Source organism: Zalophus californianus, chromosome 2 (genome assembly GCF_009762305.2).
Source record: "Zalophus californianus isolate mZalCal1 chromosome 2, mZalCal1.pri.v2, whole genome shotgun sequence".
Lineage (NCBI taxonomy): Eukaryota > Metazoa > Chordata > Mammalia > Carnivora > Otariidae > Zalophus > Zalophus californianus.
In genome coordinates, this window is record NC_045596.1 from 189,764,992 (window position 1) to 189,784,962 (window position 19,971).

The 19,971-nt window shown below is 40.4% G+C and overlaps 1 protein-coding gene across 1 annotated transcript in view; it reads right to left on the bottom strand.

Moving 5' to 3' along the window:
- TENM3 (teneurin transmembrane protein 3) overlaps positions 1-19,971 on the bottom strand; it is a 1,257,915-nt gene that overhangs the window by 724,970 nt on the left and 512,974 nt on the right. The window lies entirely within an intron of this gene.

Consider the following 19,971-nt stretch of genomic DNA (forward strand, 5'->3'; position numbering starts at 1 on the left):
CTCTGGGGCCATGTCCAGGAAGCGCATGGCGCAAATGAATCAGAGCAGGCAATACCTTGGGTCAACCTCAGATTTTTGCCTGTCTGTCCTGGTTCCTTTGTATCATCTACATGGTTTTGGGGGGTCAAAAGTCATACACGGGTTTCTGGCCGCATGTGGGGGGTTGACACCCCTAACCCTTACATTGTTCAATGGTCAACAGTATTTATTGGACATCCTGTACAAGTTGTTATGTCCTGGAGCACCTGTTTAGTCTTTAAGTTCTGACTTTTTCTTTTCATGCTCATCTCACCATTCAAAAAGTCTGATTTTAGTAGGAGGGCATATAGAATGATAAATGAAATCATGCATACCCTATACTAGGAGGATGAGACACAAGATTGTTGGTGCTAGAAAAATCTGGCAATTGTTATGGGGGCTCAAAACCTCAGCTTAAAGGGAAGGACTCAGGCGATGAAAAGGAAGTCTTTGTAAAAGAGTCAGAATAGTCACTAGCGTTTAACCATGAGCCAAGAGCTCTGCTAGATGCTTTCCACGCAGCATTTCTAATTTTTCCAGAAGTGGGTGAAGAATGGTCTATTATAACCATCTTACCTTTGAAAAAATTGAAGTTCAGGGAGGTTAAATATTGTTCCCAAGTTCACAGACTAATAATCGATGGAGTTGGGAATCTAATCAGGTCAGTCTGCTAGAAAGCTTATGTTCTAAATGGTATGGTAGGCTGCCTCAAGATACCTCTAGAAGGCTCAAGGCTTTTTGACAATAAAAAAGGCAAGAATACAGTTATGGGACTATGGTGGAGGTCCTCACAAGGGTAGATTAATGATGACCGAGGGCCTGGTGAGTTTTGTGCTAATCCACTGAGATCACATAGAGGAACTGATCTCACCATCCAAAGTGGGGTTGCATTGGCAGGTCTGGTTTAAGTAGTTTCTCAGAAACTTGGCAATCCAGGAATTACTGAATAGGGAACCAGCCACTTAATTATACATCATAAATAGGAGAAAGGTTATCCAGTTAGCCTAATTAAGTACTGATTGGTATTGATGCTTAGCTGGGGTCTAGGGGGAAACAATGTCTCTCTCTTGGCTATCCTGGGGTCGGCGATGGATTTAGGTACAGGAGAGGACAATGCCTAATTGCTCAACTTTTTGAGCTTCATACTTTTATTTTTCAATTTTTAACGTTGGCCTCTGCAAATGATATTCATCTAAATACTACTTGTAAGAGTGATCCCTCTTAGCTTGGCAAAATCTTTATCATAGGGCCCAAATCACTCCCAGTTAACACATGGATCGATAGGCAATCATCAGCTAATAGAAACTTTTGCATTCTGGGCATAATTTTCAAAAGGGCCATCAACGTGGAAATGACAATGACTCTCATCAGATGTTCCTGAGAAAAGAAAACCAATTACATATTCTACAGCTCTTCAGTGATTTAAAGAATTTTAGTGGCAAACAACATTACTCGAAGAACTGTTGTAGAAACCAGTTGTTTATTATTTTGTCTACCTATTCCTTGAACTAGAAGCATCTGTAAGGATCTTCTTGCCCTGATGAAATCTCAGATAACTTTTCAAAGAGCACAATGTCTATGCAAGTTAATTTAACTATTTAAGCAAGATCATAAGCCTTATTCTTGCAGCAATAAAAGTGGTTTGGCTTTCATTTTTTTAAAGATTTTATTTATTTATTTGAGAGAATGAGAGAGAGAGAGAGCGAGAGAGAGAAGGAGCAGGGGGGAGGGGCAGAAGGAGAGGGGGAAGCAGGCTCTCTGCTGAGTAGCGAGCCTGACGTGGGACTGGATCCCAGGACCCTGAGATCATGACTTGAGCTGAAGGCAGACGTTTAACCAACTGAGCCAGCCACCCAGGCGCCCCTGGCTTTCATTTTTCTGTGTGTGTGTGCACCATAAATACCTTAGTTCCTTTTTATTAGCTAGTCATAAAAGTAAGTTCCTATGGGGGCGCCTGGGTGGCTCAGTTGGTTAAGCGTCTGCCTTCGGCCCAGGTCATGGTCCCAGGTTCCTGAGATCGAGCCCCACATCAGGCTCCCTGCTCAGTGGGGAGTCTGCTTCTCCTTCTCCCACCCCTCCCCCCGCTTGTGTTCCCTCTCTCACTGTCTCTCTCTGTCAAATAAATGAATAAAATCTTTAAAAAAAAAAAAAGTAAGTTCCTATGGAGTAGGTGAGTGTTCCAGTTTCCGTTTTACAGATAAACAAACTGAGGAGCAGAGCACTTATGACTTCTGTTGTGTTATATAATACATCTCTACCACAGCTTGTACTAAAACTCCCAGCGAGACACCCTTCCGGCTGTGGATTACCTCAGTGAGATGCTCTGTCACTGACTTGACTTCCATGAGTTTGGCAAACGTGCCTTAATTCTATTTCTCTCCTCTTGGCATTTTGATAGGGTCTTTCATGCAACGGAACTGGTCTTCAACAAAGAGCCCTACCAGTAGGTATCCGTATTCCCCTTTAGGGACTATGAGGCCAAGAGGAATCTCATGATATTAAACAGAAACCTTCCTTTGGACAGCACCTCGGGGACGTTGAGCGTATGTGTGGATGCGCATGCTCACCCACCCCATTTAGCTGGTTCATGTTTTTCTTTTCACTTGAAAGGCATCACTCTTACACAGGCAGCCTCTCTCTTACCTACCAAGGGCTGGACTGCGAAATAACCCATCAAGATAGAATGGCTGCTGTAAGCTTTGTTCCACCTGACACCAATAAAGGCCCACTATTCAGAAGTCGAATGGTGCTATTTGACAATTTGTGATGTTGGAGGTGGAATGAATGAAAACAATTAGAGCTGTATAGTAAGGCTGGGGTGCCTAGTAGGTAAGATGTGACTCTCTCATTACCCTCAGCCTCCAATCTATATCCTATCTGCTAAATCTATATCTATCACCATGGCGAAAATTCCATCAAATAATGATGTCTTTGCATCAGAACTTACTAGTTACAAAGGAGACTTCCAGGGCCATAGTCACCCATTCATCGTGGGTCATCCCATCATAATCCAGGCCTCTGAAGAGCCAGTCCAAACCCGAAACTTCACGCGTCTTCTCTGTCAACACCACCATCACACACTATTTCTCAGACCACCCCACAAAGCGAGTGACTGTTCTTGATCCCATATCCAGTACAACATCAAGTACTATTAATTCCTGTGTGTTCTTCTTCAAAATACACCCAAAGCTGAACACTTCTACGTGCCGCTGGAGGGATCTTGATCCTAAGTCACAGTTGTCTCAGCTTGAATTTTCCATCCTCCTCTGAAATGTTTTCTCATAGTCTGTTCTCCATTTAACAGACAGAACAATGGGGCAAAAGCAAACCAAACCAGGTGAGGAGCTCTTCCCTAAAGCTGCTCCCACGGTGACCAAGACTCCTCTCCCCACTTGGTTTCCTCCACCTTCCCCCTTCCACTCTGTGTTTCAGCCCTACTGGCTTTCTCTTTGTTTCTCAAAATGGATAGGCTCTTTCACCTCCTAGAGGCTCTGTGCCTGGTGTTTTCTGCCCTTAAGCCCCTCGCCCAGGTCTTCAGATGGCTGTTGCTCTCCTTCATTCAGTCTCAGCTCAAACTCTACCAGGGAAAGTGGGCTCCCTTCCTCTCCTCCTGCTCTCCTACCCCGACCAGCCATCCTACCCTTTATTTTCTGCATGCTTCTGACCACTCCCTGTCTGTTTCTTTGTTTCTCTGCTTATTTCTCTGCCCACAGGAGAAGGTAAACTTGAAGGCAGGAATTTTGTTTTTACCACCGTGTCCCTGGTTTCTCCAATGGAGCCTGATGTATTTTAAGAGCTCAGTAAACAGCAGTCCACTATCACAATGCTTTCCTCTCACTACCCAGCTCTGAACAGCTACTCTGGGTTACTGAGTTTGCCTGAGGAAAAAGGAAGTCCACTTTTGAGTATGGAGCTCTTCAGGGAGGAAAGAAAAGTCCGAGCTGTCACTGTGGGGACCAAACACAGTCTCCGTCTAGAGACATTTGGGACCAGGAAATCCCACTTATTTTGAATTTTGAGCCACATCTGAGCTAAGGATGAAGATCTGCGTTTGAATCCTAAAATAGATAACGATTTTGCCATCTTTAAAGTGGACAGATCTTTACTATCTGTCTCATAGGACTGTAAATGGGAATAAAATACTGACCACAGAGGCTAATCTATAGCAAGTGCTCAATTAAAAAAAGAACAACCCCCCCCCCAAAAAAAAACTTCTCTCCTACCCCACTCACCCACCACACACAAAAACACAGATGATTGCTTTTAGGAATTCAATTATATCCAGGGTTAATTAAGCTTAAGCCCACCATTTAAAATAGTTTCTATGGGGAATTATATACCTGAACAACCAAGTTCCCTATAAATGCCTTTGGGAATAAAACCTGGTTTCAATGTGAGAATTACTTGTAATGAAAAATATTTGTGCTTACATTTTGTCTTCAAGCTGATTCCATGTATACACTTTCTCACAGTCCTATTTTTCTAGCACTCATCCATATTGAACAATTGACTTAGAGTGTATGCTCACTGTACAAATGGGACAAAGGCAGATGTGTCATTCATTCTACTTTTCTTAGAAACCGGAAACTAAATATAAACAATAGTAATTCAATTCCAATGAACAGTAATCACTATGCCTTATAATCCAACTGAGACAAAGGAATATGGAAAAACTTGTTACATTCAAATTGTATCTGAAAGCCTTATGTGGTAGGGCTATGAGGAAGCATTACATCCTAATTTATTCTACTTTCTGTTATTTACTCTGTTTTTTGTTAGCTAAACATTCTTAACTTGTGAAAGCTGCTTTAATCTTGGAGACTCATAATCTTGGAGACTAACACTTAAAGGATGCAGCATGTAATTGAGTTTTTGCATCTTTCAGTTTCGTTGATTTCTTAATTATTTCCTTTAGTTGCACGAAAATGTTTAATGTATAGATTTTTATCAATACAGCTATTGGCTGCCTCAAGAAGGTAATTCAAGCCTCCTAGAGAACAAATTGAGTTCACCAAAAAAAAAAACCAAAGCAAAAACAAACAACAGAAGCTGCTTTTTCAGGAAGCTCCTAAATGATTCTGTAATACTATCCTGAGATTATCTTTTTGTTGACAAATATATGAAGAAGTACGTTTCTTTGTGTTGAGAATAAAATAATGCATGTATACCTTGTGACTTATTTTAAATAATTATGCATTTTAACAACATTCTTATTGTATTTCCTTCCTGGTCAAACCTATCTGAATAATTTAATTTTTACTCCCTCGATTATCCATTCAACTACCCAACTTATACTCTTTACATGGGAAATTTCCTGAAACAAACTCGCCTGAACTAATATGATAATTATTTTATTGCTTATTGTGAAACAATGCACTTCTGATTTTAAATAAATTCTATGATTTTATTATCATCTTACAATTTTAAGATGACAATTTTAAGTTTATTCATGATGACAGCAGAAATTGATATATTGAAAAATTGAAAAGTAACCTAAGAAGAGAAAATGACTGTATGACTATAATGAATGTTTCATGATGTAAAGGCATGTATACAAACTCGGAGTTAAACACATCCATCAAATGGAGAAAAAAGCACACCCACTCTTAATATTTCACCTTCTTCCTCCAAGTTTCATCTGGGGACTCTGCTGAACCTTCTAAATTACTTGTATATAAAAAAAATCTGTCGTCAGAGAGCCAACTGGCAAAATTTTTAATTATATATTTTGCTCCTTGCATATATGTAATTATTTTTCTTTATGGGAGTTCAGCGTTAAAAAATTTTACAGATAAGATAACCAATGATAAGAATTAATATAATTATTTTCATAAATCAGTTTTAAATAAATATCTTTAAATTTTGAGGCATGAGGCATGAATGGGTGTTGGGGAAAAAAAAAAGAGAGAGAGTTTCTTATTTTGTAGCCTCCTGGCTTAAATGCAAAACACGGGCATCGATTCATGGTAATTCTTATGACTGCTTTGAGGAGTCACAAATGACTGTGTTTCTGAAACCAGTTCATTAGTTTATCTAATTTATTATGTCCATACAGAAATGCCTTGCCACAGCAGAAACAGTGAAGCTGTTCTTTCATATTTAACTCCTAATTAATTAGCAAGAATTCAAGTTGCTCACGATTACTATAAGAGCAATATAGTTTTCATGTTTGATAAGCTACATCATCTAATATTTCGGAGAAAGATGCTATTTAAGTTGGTGAGTCCCGCTTATCGCAAAGTATACTGACCCCTTAATAGGAACATAATGAGTGAAGTTAGCATCTGTACCTCCGAAATAAAAACTTACCATCAACATGCCTATTAACAAAATGAGAAAAAAACTAATTAAAGCAAATTAGCCTAATGTGCACATGCTGGATAAGACAGATTACTTCTAAAAATCCTAGAAGATAATGGTACCCATATGGGATATGTTTTTGGCATTTTTCATATAAATTGGACAGTTTTAGAGGATAAATATGGTATAAAAGTCCTTACAGGCAATTATGTCTCTACAATGCTGGTGGCTGACATCATAAAAGTATAATTTTAATTGCTATTAATTGCATTAAGTCTACTCTTATTGAATACTTAATGCCATCTCTGACAGTAGTACTAATTTATATACTTTAATGAAGCTTCATGGTAGAAGTTTGGAATTATAGAGCTACTTAAACTATGTCTTAAATAGTACATTTTATCTGTCAAGAAGTTCTAGAAATAAAGGCTATTCGATGGATTTTTTTCCCCTTTAAAACCAGGCTTTGCATTTACCCCACTTTTTTTTTTTGATAAAGTGATGTTGCCAGATTTTTGTTTTGTTTTGTTTTTGCAAGATAATTTTTGAAAAATGCTTCTACTGATGTTTACTACACATTTAAAACAGCTGCTGGCTCTCTGATGTGTCATGTGCTGAAAAATACCTGATAAAAATCCAAAATTATGAACTCGCAGTATTATTTAGCTGCCGTAATTCCAAGCATCTGATCTTCAGAAGAAAATAGTCGTTTATAACAGGTAAAAGGTAAAGCGACACAGAGTAAACACTAAAATATCATAAAAGGCAGAAAAGATTTTGAATAAAGCCACAAGATAAATAACCCTATCAATGGTGCATCTATCAGTTGGCATTTGTAGTAATTCTTCTAGAGCCACTAGTTCCTGGAGGTCTCTGCTGTTAGTGTGATTTGCATTATTAAATTATGAAAAATTCATTCATCTCAATCAGTGCTAGTTTCAATATTTGTGAATTAGTAATCTGGCTGGTTGCACTAATGGGAGAATGCATCCATTATTGTCTTTTCAATCTGTTTTCATATTTGTTTACTAAAAACACGCTATTTTAAATGGGAAAGACCCACCTGGGCTGACTGGAGTGCAACAGAAATCTTTGCCCTCAGATACTGAGACTTTCGGTAAATTCTAGCCTGTTATTTCCACTCAGAAAGGCATGCTTAATAAAGTGAAGAAGCACAAATGTCAGGTAAAATATGCCATGTACTTTTATATGCCCTATCGATTTTTCCTATAATTAAAGTGATGAACACACACTGTTTGGTCATAATGAAGCCAGATCTCCTTTGGAGAATTTTTTTAAAGGTTTAGCAAAGTTTGTTTCAGCCTGTTGCCTTTTAGTAGAATATCTTTGCTCAAACTTCCCCAGGGACGTCTGAGTAAAAGGCAGGACTGTGATGGGGGGTAAGGCTGAGGATTTTAGAAGTCTGCAAGAGTTTCAGTTTCCTTGGGTTCTGTTCCACTGACCATGAGAACAGGGCTTGGGCTAAAATCGTCGGAAATGGGCGCTGCCATTCCAGTCTGGCATCATGGCCGGCACCGGAAGTCACTCCCTTCAGTGCCATGTTGCCTATTTCCATCCTCAGCCTAACTTTGAAGGCTATTTTAGATTTCAGTCTCTTTATTCACTCTTTCATGCTGAGAATGTCAACCAATTAGCACTACTTTACTTAATGCTTTTCATGAGACTGACACTAGTCCATAAGGAATGAGACTGAGACCACCAACCCATTTCACATGGGCCAATGAGTAGCCATTGGATGGTGACAACTTTTGATCACAACCTGTGTTTGGGTTCAAACCAATTACTTAACGGCGACAGGTTCCATGCCACCCCATTAAGCCTGTGTGTCATTCAGGGACCCAGATTAATTAAAACAACAATTAGGAGGAAACCTTTTTCCATAACTTATTTCCACTGCTCTGCCCACCAGGATCACCGAAATGGAAAAGGCAAGCTAGTGCAAATCAATATTGAAGCTGAGAGTGGCTTCATCGGCTTCTTCTTCTTCTTTTTTTTTTTTGCTCCTGTCTGCCGGGGGAAGAGAAAAAGGGTCAGTCAACTCTGAAAGAAAGGACAGAAAGTCCCCTCTCAATTTTTGATTAAGAAGAAATTAAAAGAGGCGATCTCCTCCTTCTATGAGAAAATATTTGGCAGAATGGTTCATTTAACGCATATGTATTTTTGCCTTAAAATTATTTCCTAATTAGGGAAGCAACTCATGCTTAATGCTGCAGTTTCAGAAAATACAGAAAAGGCTCTCCCAAATGCTTATAATCCCAGCGCAGAGATGACAAATTATTGTTAACAATTTGCTGAATGTTCTTCTCGTTTCTTTTATTCGGATACGGCTTTTACCACATGAGGTTGTTTTCTACTGATCTATTGTCTGCTTGGGTCTCTTAGTAAATATTTTGCCAACCTGTTTCCTATCAATGATGCTACTCGATGACACAGGTACTTGGCTTTTTTTTTTCCTTCATTCAAATGGTCTACTTGGCTCTCTCAGGCAAGGAGGCAAGGGGTGCCATGGCTCAGTACTGATATTTATTTATTATTATTAGTTTTTAACTTTCAGGTTCCATTAGTTGTAGACCTCAGGGAGTAGGCTGTGGGTGGGCTGCTGGGAGCAGTACCCATCTACCGATAAAGCCTCCTTCATACCACTTATGAGGACACAACATTAACCCAATGGGGAAAAGCTGGTTCAGTGGGATTTTGTACATAATTCCCTCTGTGGTTTTAGAATGGCCCCATATCACTCCTGTGGCATCAAGTGCCTGGATGTGAAGAGGGCAATTTTTTCAGGTTCAAAGTAACACAGCTCTGGTTTCTGTAAATCTGTCGGCTGGGATGTGGTATTCACCTATTCAATCTGATTGTGTATACAGGATTGCTGTTCAAGCAATTAAGGTCAGAGCCAAGTGCACAAGGAGTAGAATTTCAAAAAAAAAAAAAAAAAAAAAAAGAGGAAGGGAAAGATGTTCCCTAAAGGGGGCTCCACTGTGTAGGAAACACCCTCAAATTAGGAAACTTGATGTGGGTAGTCCCAGGATACTGGTATGTTTTTGTCAGGGAGAGCCATCTCCGGCATGTCAGTTCAGTACTGATGAACTTGTCCCAATGTCCCCAAGGGAGACACTATAAAAATAGGAGCCGACTCCCTTCTGGGTCTAATAATTAGACCCCTGGTGCTATGAGCAGAGTTGTGTGACCTTGGGCAAGTCACTTAACATACTTGAATTCCTGCCTTTCTAAACTGGGAGTTATTACAATACCACTCTAGAAGAAGACTGTGTGATTTAAGCGCAGAGTGTTTGCAGTTTTGCATTCGGCAAAGGCACTGGTGCGGGAAGAGCTGTTGCTGAGTTGAAGCCCCAAAGATGTGAATGACTACAGCTTACTGGAGGGTTAGCAAAAAGTGATGGCTAAGGGTCCCAGCAGAGTACGGTGATTAGAAATGGAAGAATTTAAGCCACTATATTCGGTTATGCGGAGAGAACTAAGCTATGGGAATAATGGCACAGCAGGAAATATGATACAGGCAACATAAAATAAAGCACGAGGAATTAGAGAACATTAGGAAGTTCAAGAAGTAAGAAGATATGCCAGCGAAGGAAGGAGTCAGATGAAATGAGATAGGGGGGCTGCAGAGATACCCAAGGCGTGAGGACAAGAAGCAAGGGAGAGATCCTTCTTTTGGAAATTGGGCTGGGAGTTTTAATTTCTTTTGACTCTCATTTTTCTTAAAAAAAAAAAATCGATTTCCTTGTTTAACCCCCACCCCCATTTAATTACTGACCTACCCCTGTTTCCATTTCTCGCTTGCCCCTTTGTCTTCCTCCAGGTCAGCATCCTCCTCTACTTTCTCCAATGATACTGATCCCATGATCCCATTTTCTGTTCCTACTTGTGTTTGTTTATCAATGCCTTACCCCGTGAGCCCCTCCTCCTGCCCTCATGACATTTGCTTAAATGCTGTCACTCACCCAGAGAAGAAATTTTGCTCAGCACCGTTAAGCAAAGGAAACTGGCAATGTGTGCTTTGGCTACGACATTTTCCTTAAGCTGTTGTCTGACAGAAATTTAGAAAAATAACTAAACCAAAAGGTGATTCTGCCAGAGTTCTGCATTTTCAGTGGCAAGCTGAAGGACAGCGCTGTATGCATATTTAAAGAATGAGTTTCTGGGTCTTCAGGTTTCAATTGTAACCTGTGGCCAAGCGGATCAAGTGAATAACGGTCAAGGCTCTGTAAAAGGATTGTCAACCAGAGAAACTGGGAAGCACAATTCCTTTGAATTTGTATCAAACTGAGAAAAAGATTGTTTAGCCTTACAGTCAGGTGTACTGCAGGATGAAGAGGGGGAATGGTCTTTTATCCCTCTCTCAGGGGCTCCGTTGGTTTTTCTTCTTATCGGACGCCCTAACACAATTGCGAGGAAAGCTTTGTTCGCATTTCCCGATTGCCAGGGGCTCGGGATCGTGCAAAGAGCAGGACACTTGGAGTCAGACAGCCTAAATTCAAATCCCATCTCTGCCACCTACTAACTCCGTGACCTTGGTAAGAGAATATAGATGGTGGCGTGGCCAAAAGAGGAGATTGAGACCGAGGGCAAGACAGGAAACATTAGAAAGGGGCCTGGTTTAGGCCAGAATTTGATGAATTTAGTTTTAAGATAAGTTGGTGTTGAAATTCTGCTGGGACTTCAAGGAAGAGATATTATAATCAAAGATAGGGATTTAGGGGTCGTGGGCATTGGAAAAGCTTTGGAAGAAAACGAAATCCCCCTATCCCCCCGTCATTGCACCAAGACTGCTCTTCATAGTTTGATGAATTTCTTTGTACAATTTATTCAGTTTTTCCTCATTAATACTATGCAATAAACACCTTTCTGTGTCTCTAGATGAATATTTATATTATTATTTAAAGGTTGCACGTAACTTCTCATGTTCCCCATTAAACCTAAGGAGATCATGAAGCTCTAGGCATGATCCTGGAGAGAACAGGCAGAGGGGGAACATGGGTGACGGGAGAAATGAGAACGTGCTGTGAAGAAGGGCGGGGAGAAGACACCCTTGGAGCAAGATGGAGACCAAACCCCCCTTAGTGCTGGACGTTGGGATGAACATTAGGAAATACTAGAGGGCTCACGGGAACTGATGCCGAGGAAAACCACTCCCAGATTTGGCGGTAAGGATGTTATTGATGGTTCTTGGAAAGAAGTCCCATTTGGGATTGGGGACAAACAACCTTCCGAACATGTTGACAGTAACACAACAGAGCCAGAACATGCGGAAGACACCGAACGTGCTGGAGAAATAGGATAAAGATGAAACGAAAGCATGGGGAATGCAGTATGGAGTGGGGTCAAGGGCACACACAAAAAAGTTGTCTTCTGCAAGCAGTGGGGGCATTTTGTTCCTCAAGAGTAAAGGAAGGAGAGGGGGTGAGCTGAAACGAACATGTTTGAAATGCAGAAGGGGAAAGATGAGGGCGATCTGCTGGCCTCAGCTTGTCAGTGCAATAGGGAGTAGACCTACGACAGGCTGGCAGACAGGAGGTGAGTGGAAGAGCCAGGTGAAACAGGCGCTAGGTACTCAGCACATTGAAACCAACAGTCGTTCGGCCAGTCGGAGTCCTAACAGGATAATGTCAGTTTTAGCCCGTCCAATCAGTGCATTTTGACGTTGGCTAGCGAGTCTCGCTAAATATTTGGGGAGGGCCGGAACTACTGGGCCGATCTTGGATTCAGGCATGTGAAAAATGCCTGAGAGGAAAAAAAACAGGTAATTAGAGGCCGGTGAAGAAAGAGAAAAGGAGACCTTAACCGGCAGAGCACGGGGAAAAGGAGTGAATTCTATGCTATATATGCTGCAATTGCTGTCAACACACACACACACACACACACACACACACACACACACACACACACACACACGATACCATACACACAGTTGTGAGACAGATACACAAGGGGGTATTATTCACATTATAAAACAATTCTTTATGTTACAGAAAATACCCACCCCTCATTTCTCTCCCTGGTCCGTTGTTTATTTAAAATACAATTTGCCTGACAAAAATTCAGTTTGCAAGCGTTTTTCTGAGACATGCCTATTATCCAAAGTGAGGTTTACTCCCATTGTTCTGGGTACGCAGAAATGAAAGCAAAGGTGGGTAGCATGTAGATTTAGGACTTAGATCATCATCAGTTCCTTTGTTGGCTCTGCCTGAGGATGTGGTTTGCAGTGAGCCGTTTAAACTCTGATCCATTCCCCTCATTCATAAAATGCAGAGAATAATCTCTGCCTGTTTCAGAGATGAGGATTATTTTACCTAGTGATGATTAATGACCTGATATCAGTACAGCAGTCTCAGCGTCTTGCAGATAAAAAAGTACGTGTCCCGAGATTCCTCTATTAGTTCATTGTTTTTCCTCCATGGGAACCTTAGCCGATTTGCTCCGGTAAAGGCTTGGGATGTTTCCAGGGGGCGAGTGATGTTCTGGGGGCATGGGATTTTAAAATGTGTTTGATTTTTTTTTCTTTCATGAATGTTACCGTGTAAAATGATGCAATTATAAAAAACTCTTTTTCTCGACTGAAATTTTTCAAAGCAGCAAAGTGCATATTTTATGTATTGCTACCCCTCTGAAAGAGATGAGCTGCGATTCAGGTGAAGAACCAGGACACTTAAGTGAATGAGCATCTCTTTCCTCTTTTCTTAAAGACTCTATCCAATGTCTTCCCCTTAGCGGCACACACAACTGGCCAGTGCAACCATTGTGAAGTGGTCATTTTTTTTTTCCCCCAGCATAATTCTATTTCTCTGTTCTCCTGTTTATAAGGTTTCTCCCTAATCATCTCTCTAATGAATTATTTTTACTTTCACACAGCAGCATACACATTTAGAGTCAAAATCATTTCTTCCTTTTAAAGGGACACACACCTTGACTCCTTTTTCGGCAGAAAGCCAACCACAAAAGCCTATATGATTTTGGCATTCCTTTTAAAATTCGTGCCTTGGTACATTAATGTCACAGTAATCCCAAATATTGTTACTCCACAATTTACTAGAGATTGCTTTGCTTGAGAACATGCTACTCTGCTCCTTTTGGCTTTAGGTTAATGGGGAAAAAATATGTGGTTTATAATCCTTTGCAAAAGGTTTTTTTCAAATACACAATAAAATGAAACACGTATACACAACAATGTGAGCAAATAATCAGAATGCACGAATCAAAGCAAGCCAGGACAAGTCTCAAGAATTCCAGAGAGGAAAAAGAAAGTCAATTTTTCTTTCTTTGTGCAAATGTCTAAAAATCCACAAAACAGAAAATAATGCCATTTCTGCCTCCATTTATTTTATAGGACTATTATAGGCATACATTTTTTTCTGTTACTTGCCCTGGATTTCACAGTTAAAGAAACATGCATATACATGCTCCGGTAAATTTGGTGCGTACATTTATTTACTTGTATTTGTATTAAATACAACATGTGAGCAATAGAATGAGTCCAAAGGAGAGAACAGTGGCCCGAGGGCTGTCAGGAACGAAGGGATGCTGTGTAACTGTTGTGAGATCAGAGGAAAATGCAAAGAACCGAGGAGGATTAAAGGAACTCCAGGAAGCTTTAGGAGACCCATAGTAAAAAGGGACAGAGAGAAGCAAGAATGGGTAGAATGAGTGCAGCAACAGGGAGCATTATTCCATCACTGAAAAGGCAGAATAACACTTAAAATATATGGAAGAATTGATACTCGCAAAGACTGGGATAATCAGAGTGAAAAAAAATTATTTCTCTTTTCAAGAAGTAGAGGTCAAGGGGGCATCTTATCACATGTTGTAAAAACACTTCATTGAGGGGCGCCTGGGTGGCTCAGTGCTAAGCGTCCTGCCTTCAGCTCAGGTCGTGATCCCAGGGTCCTGGGATCGAGCCCCGCGTCGGGCTCCCTGCTCGGCGGGAGGCCTGCTTCTCCCTCTCCCACTCCCCCTGCTTGTGTTCCCTCTCTCGCTGTGTCTCTCTCTGTCAACTAAATAAATAACATCTTTAAAAAAAAAAACCAAACAAACAAAAAACACTTCATTGGGTTTTTAATTTTTTTTTTTGACTCCACAGACACAGAGTACAAAGATTTGGGATTTTGAGAAGAGTTTATTATATTAAAACTAAACTCAACTGTGTCCCATAGAACTTTTTTTTTCAAGTAGATATAAAGAATAAACATTATTTTAACTAGAAAAATCAATCCCAGTGGATATAGACTTGTCAGTGGAAATGGAATATCATGTAGGAAATATAGTTGATGAATAACAAGAAATGGTTTAAAAAGTTGAATCCTCCAACATTACAACCTCTGAGTATGTTTGTAACTACTGTCCCTAATAAGTCTGTGGAAAAGGTAAAATAAACTTTGACCTCAATAGGGAGCCAAAATTTAAAACAAAAACAAAAACAAGAAACCAGGAACTATAAGAATTAGCAACCCTACATGTTTTAAGCCAATGGACAAAATATTAGTAAAAATGATCATGCGTTTCTGTTGCTGAGCTAGAAGATGTTGATTGCGAATATAACCACTTGAGATGTATAAGCAATTATATACTAAGTCTTGGATTTCCCTCATCCTGGGAAAGGATATGATTATCTCGGCAGTTAAAAGCTATCTGGGAAGTGTGTCCTAGCGAATCTTGTTCGTTTTTGAGTACCCCTTTCCTTAGTCACAAGTTCTTTCCATGTGAGAGTATGTGACAGTATAACATACTGTCCATGGTGCTGGGCAGAGAACGTGCAGAGGGAATTTTTTTAAAAAAATTAGTACCTACTCAGACGCTTCTGTGGACCTCGGAGCATTCCTGAACATGTACAGTGATGCACTCTGGCTGAGAATAACTTGGCATTGATTCATGTGTGCATGTCTTCCTATTCTTCTATTCTTTATTAAGCAGCATTGTGTTAAAGTGTTCTGGTATGCTGAGGGGCAAAATACAAACATTTGTACAAATCTCCAGAATGACCCCTTCCAGAGCGGGAATAAAGACGGCTCCCAAATATCTCCTAGTTTCCTGGTATCACTTCAGCCCTCTAAACCAAACCCCCAACCTTCAGGTAACAAAGGTAAAATTAAAATAAAGTAGTTTGCTTTGGCAGCTCAAGGAATCTAAGCTGATTTCTGGCAACATCTTTTCTTTTAGTCCTAGGGAAACAGATTACCAAAGGAAAATGTGGCAGGAGGTGCACATTTTTTAAATGAAAGAAATTGTTCCCCAGAACTTTTCAATAAGAAAAAGCATGTGACCTCCTTTCCGTGAGACCCACAGTACAGTAAACAATTGAATCCATATTCAGCCAGATGCTTCCAGTGTGTAAATTACTCCCTGGGTAAATGTTAGGCACTTTTGGAGCCGCATTAACTCTTTCAGGCTTCGAGTATGCAATTTAGTAAATTACCGATGCCTGTATGTAATGGTGCTCCAGGGACCGGAAAAAGATTAATGTAGCTCTAGAAGTGCCTAAGTTCCTCTCAGGGAGAGCATCTGACTGAATGGAAGGAGCTTGTGTCTAATCATTCTTTGTAAAAGGAGGTATTCTTGAAAATAAAGTTACCTTCGTTTTCAATATTACCCATTCCCTCCCCAAAGCATACATACTAAGGACTTGAATTTTTTTTTTTTTTTTTTCCGATCGGAGACAAGGTTTATTTTTGGAAAAAAAAAAAATCACAGTAACTATTAGTTCTTGTTCAACATGGTCTTTTTGTCATTTTGGCACAGTTGATTTCATTCTGCTTTCGTCGCTTCTCTGAAATTCCCTCCTCTGGAATCATCCCTTACTGCTTATCCTATTACTTCTTTGATAGCCACCGTCTTTCTTTCATATTGTTTTCTCTTCTATCCCCACTGATATTTATTATGGACCCCAGCTTGGCTCCCTCCCTGTATCAATACCCACAGGGCTTTATCGATCTCTCCCAAGTTCAGGGTCTTATGTGGGTGTGATCCACTCCTCCAGGCAACCATCCACTTCTCGGTTTATACCATCTCAAATCAATTTGAGTCTATGGGTTATCTTCAGTTGGGTGTCTCACCACTGGTTCAGCACATAATGAAAACAGGGAGCCTCTCTCAGGGATCAACTCATCACGTCTCATCTTCTACAGCCATGGGGCACCTGTCAGAAGCCTCGAGTAGTTGCCACACTGATAATAAAACTAAACCTTTCCTTGCCTCATAAAGCCAGCTGGTCAAGGACTTGCTACTTTTTCTCACATTTTTTTTTTTTCTTTGTCTACCCTTAACGATAATCTCTTGTGAATGTCCCCATTCCTCTCTCATTCAGTGTCACTTTGGACTATTTTTATTGACTCCCTTTTTATGTCTGATAATAAATTCTCATTTTGCCTATCCATTTCTCCAAAAACCAACCAATTTCCAACTACCTGACTGAAGGGCAGTGATTTAATACTTCTTTTCTATCTATTTTGATGAAAAACTTGTTTCTTGGCACAGAATTATATACTAGAAGGCTCATATAATATTTGTGTAATCTGTCTATAATCTTTGATACCTCCATGTGTTGGTATCAATAGATTTGGATATTCATGCTGGCTTGTATTATGTCAATGTTTAAAGCACAGGAATCATACCTGTTACATTTTAATCATAGTTATTCATTATATAGGCCCTCAATCTCTCTGCTGATGAGCCCAGCACTACTGGAGGGACCCAAAAGCAAACAGAAGAATCAAAATGTGCATAGAGTATCCTAAGTAACAGAATGTGTTAGTGCGCCTAAGGAAGAAATTGGTACTGAATTTTATGCAGAGACTTCTGAGCAAGACAACAGAGCATATCAGCTCTAATAAAAGAATATTTCATGAAAAGACTTGGGACACAGTGAGATCTGGGTAGGCAGAATAGACAGCAGAGGTCACAAAAGGTGACAGGAACAGTGCGAGGAGGAGAGGCATGATGGTAGAAATGAGTATGGCACATCCTGGAGCACCGGGAGCCATGGGCCTCCTCTTGTACAATGATGGGACTTACTCAATCTCCATCCATTTTTACTGTGTTTCTGCATGTTTCTTGAAATACCATCTAATGCTTAGTTCAGTACATTTCTTTGGAGTATATTTAATTCATTAGAGTAAAAACAATTTCCAAAGAAAACAACAGGGCTAAGTTTTAAGATTTTGTAAAGACGAGAGCCAAAATCAAACGCCGTCTTATATAGCAGCAAAGGAATTACCATACCTTATTCAAGGTAAATATTTTCACTTCTATTCTCTAGTCATTGTTCAATAGCTAGTGGGCATTTTAGATTTAAAAATTAGAAATTAGACATATGGAAAGAGTTGTGATTTTTAAGATTACGTGACTTAATATGAGTAAGCTGATCCGGCCCAACTCCACCATTTAGTAAGCATTCCAAGTGGGATTATGGTACATGTCACTGTGAGATTGAGCATTTGAGATTGCCACCATTCAACCATTTTGATCTTCTCTAAATAGCAATTTCACGGGGCTCAAGTAAGACATTTTAAATAATCATGTTTGGGTATGAAACCTATTTTATAGATGTAGTTTTGTTCCAGCCCTGCTCTGGGCTCTCCTACCAGACCTCAATTTCCCAGAGGAAATAGGACCATGGAGGAAGAAGTCTCCAATGTTGGAGAGATGAGTTACGTGGAAAACAACCTTTTCACACAAGGAGGCGTGTAATCCCCCAGAGGAGACCGCCATGTATCTGAGAAATAACTGCCTACATACACAGATCGCATGTGATCCAAGGGATAAAATTATTGCCTTTGACATTGAGAAATGGACACCCCTCCGTCCCTATTTTTAAACTCAAGACTTAGTCCTTTAGGGGCACTGGGTGGCTCAGTTGGTTAAGCCTCTGCCTTCGGCTCAGGTCATGTTCTCAGGGTCCTGGGATCAAGCCCCCCGTCGGGCTCCCTGCTCAGCGGGGAGTCTGCTTGTCCCTCTCCCTCTACCACTTCCCCCCTCCCTGCTAATGCCCCCCCAAAAATAAATAAATGAAATCTTAAGAAAAAAAAAAAAAGACTTATTCCTTTCAACCAAAAAAAGTTGTCACCTTTGAGGTAAAGCTGGTAAGAAACATCCGGGACCTCAGGGAAGAAGGCTTTCTAGTTTCTGTTTGTGGCCAAGGCAAGTTTCTTCAAAGAGGTTTCAATCTGCCTGGCTTCCCAAGTCCTTTTCGGATCCTGGTTGAGACTGGTGGACCTGCTAGCCCCATAGAAACCCAGCCATAACTATCGGGGAACTTGTCCTTTGGCACGGGTCAGGAGTGAAAAAAGAAAAAGAAAGAAAGAAAGGATTGCAGGGGGAGGGGGAGACCACCTACCTCAGTTTGAATTCTGGTCTCTCATGTCTAGCTGTGTGATATTGAACAAATCATTTGACTTCTGAACCTCAGTTTGCTTAGAAGGCACAATTTGCCACATGTGGCTCACAGACTGTCGGGCTGAGTGAGGACACACGCTTTGTACACCGTACACTGTTCAAGGGCTACGCCAGTGCTGAATATCATGATTTGGCCAAAAGCCTGACAAACAACACTAGTTCCCAAGCAGGCCACCCTACTCCCTCCCAGCCCGTGCCTGGGCCAAATGTTTCCCCTGTTCCCCATCCGTCTCCAGTCTTCTGGGCACAAGAGAGCAGCAGCATGGCTAGAATGAAGGTTTTACCACCCCTCTCAGATTTTCACCTTCTATGTACTTTACTTTTTCCACTCTATGAAGTGTTTTACTTCAGCCATAATTTTTTTTCTACTTTAGAAAGCCAATAAGAATTAATCAATCAATAATTGTGTTGATGGGGGAAAAAACCAATAAAAGTAGAACCATAAGAGGACTTGAACCTAATAACTTTGAAATATAAAGGGGAAGCTTTATCCATGGGAATTTACAGATATTATTTGGCCACCAGACGGCTTCCATATTTCTTCATTACTGCAATACAAACATAAGGAATACGGAGGAAAAAAACTCTATATAAGTGCTATAAATTTTGAGCTGAATTCCCTAGTCCGTACCATAGTAGTCATCCAAGGACTTTTTTTTTTATATATAAAATCAGGCTTAATTTAGTGTATATTTTGCCTCTTCAACAAAAACTGTGGAAGAGTAAGCTTAAGAAAAAAACAACCCACAAATATTTATACTATTTCTCCTCGTACAAATAAGCATCAGAATGTTTTTACTTGACAAACTAATCTACGGTTTTCAAAGTCTCCCCACTCCCAAATATTAAATTTTGTAACGCCTCGTTCATCATGCCACTTCTCAAAGTCTTCTTAGCTCCCGATTCCTGCTTCCCTCCTCCACTCCTGTGCCTTGTTTGATACTTTCCCGTTTCAGGTAGTGAAGTGTCCTTTTGTTGTTTCGTTCCTACCTGAACCTTCCATCTAGGCTGTAGAGTCTTTCTTCACATTTGAAAAGAACCATTAGTCAGTCAAGTCCCTTTCCCTGTCACAATGGATCCTTCCATGTGCTCTAGCCCTTCCACATGCTGGTCCTTCAGCTGGGACTACTTGAGAAGTTGGGCAAGTCACTGTGGTTTCAAGGGGAGGCTCAGTTCTCCTGCATGTACAAAACATTCAAGTAGATGACGCCCCAGGCCCCTTCTAGC